This window comes from Fukomys damarensis, unplaced genomic scaffold, assembly GCF_012274545.1.
Source record: "Fukomys damarensis isolate Sample0158 unplaced genomic scaffold, DMR_v1.0_HiC HiC_scaffold_4, whole genome shotgun sequence".
NCBI classification, from domain to species: domain Eukaryota; kingdom Metazoa; phylum Chordata; class Mammalia; order Rodentia; family Bathyergidae; genus Fukomys; species Fukomys damarensis.
Window position 1 is genome coordinate 54,230,047 of NW_022900916.1, and position 2,252 is coordinate 54,232,298.

Here is a 2,252-nt window from a genome sequence, read left to right on the forward strand (position 1 = left end):
AGACTGTCCTTGAACTCACTGTGCAGCCAGTCTGATATTGAACTTGCAGCAATCCTCCTGTCTCAGCCTCCCCAGTGCTGGGATTACAGGAATGTGCCACCACACCTGGCCCATATGTTTATTGATATTTCCCTTAGAGCTTACTTTGGAATATTGATGTCTTAGTTAGTTTCTCACTGTGGAGACACAATAACCAACACTTACAACTTAAAGAAGGAAAACTTTATTTTGACTCACAGACTGCAGAGATTTCAGCGCATAGTTGGCAGGCTCCAAGGCAGGGTGGGGGGTATGGCTGAGAAGGGTTGCTCGGCCCGAGGCAGACATGAAACAGAGAGAAAATAGATCAGTAGAGAAGAGATAAGCCCTTCCAGGCCATGCCCACAATGACCCACTTCTTCCAACCAAATTCTAGTGCCTAACAAGAAGCCAGCTATAAATTCATCAGTGGACTGATCCACTATTCAGAATCACACCTCCATGATCCAGTTACCTCCCCAAAGCCTCACCTATGAGCACATGAGGCTTTAGGGGGAAATTTTAGATTATAGTTGATATCTCAAAAAAATCTCTTCCTTACTTCTTTCTGGAGGTCAGTTTTCCCTACGGGGCCCTAATCATGGAAGAATCTAAATCAAGTTTTAGCCCAAGGAGGGAGAACCCTTTCTGATACCATTAGACATAGGTCATGCTTTGTTTTGGAAATAGTCAAGTGTTCAGGTCCGAGAATGAACATACACAGTATACAACTTCACAATGTCAGTGCGCTTTGTGGGATCGCTTTAGGTCTGAGACCTAACAAATGGTTATACGTGTATTAGATATCAAAGTTTTTGTTCCTTTACTTAACTATAACTGGGAAAACATGCTATTTTGAACTTCTTCCTGTCCTGCTCCCCTTTATTGTACCTCAGGCTTACTAATGTCTACCAATCTGCCTAATAATAGCCATACATTTTACCACAGAATACAATTGTCAGAAAAATCGTTGCTACCTGTCTGTCATTTTTCTCTCTTTCTTTGTTATGGGTCATCCACATTAGCTTCCTTTCAGCACTCCCCCAACCTTTTGTTTTGTTTTTTTTAAAAACATCAAAGCCATTTCTCTTGCCAATTAGAATGTTTTTCCCTAGATCTTTACCAAGTTACTCTCTTCTGTCCATTTACTTTTCAGCTCAAATAACTTCAGAGGCATCTAAAGGAACTTTCTGTCTTCTACTCCTCCATGTCAAATTTTTCTCTCATTCTATTTTATTGGCGCATTACTATCTATACTTATTTTATTTATTGCTTATCTTCAATCAGCATGTTAAATTAAAATAGGACAGAGTAATTTTCCCTAGTAGATTTGCTGTATCCCTAGTAGATTTGATGGATGAATGAAGGCACCAGTCTCTATAAGTTTCATGACATACCATCTAATCATTGTCTATTTTTTTTCCAACATGCTGGTCATATCTCTTCTCCTAAGTATTACATGTTGGAATTTCTCAGCTCCGTGTCCTCTTTTTCTGTCCTCACTCGACCCTCCCTTCCTAAGAAACCTCATACAGCCATACAGTTCATTTCTCACCAATAAACTGAGGCCTGAATGTATTCTTCTAGACAGCTCTTCTGCCCCACAGAATTTACTTGGGAGTTTACAAAGGTATTTATACATCATGCTCTATAGTTTCTTAATAACCACAGTTGGCCAAAACTGAACCTCTAAAACTATTCTTAATCCTTCCTGTCATTGGCCTATAATCAGTCAAGTAACAATCCTTTGGTACCACCTCCTAAGTATCTCTGGAATCATTTTTCCTCCAGGTCATTACATGCTACATAAGTCCAAGCTATTCTCTCTCGCATGATCTATTCCAATGGTCCATCAACAGCTCCCCCTCCTTTGACGCTTATTTCTTCTCCTTCTTCATAGACAAAACAATCATGGAAAGCCACAGCATCTTCAGTGAAGTCCCCAAAGGTCTCAGCATAAAGCCTTTGTATGAGTGGCTACTGTCGCAGGGTTCTGGGGAGAGCTTGTATCCTCAACAGAAGGACTAGATCTGAGACTGTTGTCATCTTTAAGTCATTTAATATAGTTTTTAACCTTTGCCCGTAAGGGACAGTCTAGACAGAAAGCAGCTGCCGTCCTCTCAAGCCGCAGCCGCTGACCCCAGCGGCTGGAGACCCGACCTGCTCTCCAGGCGCCTGGCGTTCAGCAGCCCGAGACGCTGCGCTGCTCCCTCAGGGGCCTTCAGCACCCGCTG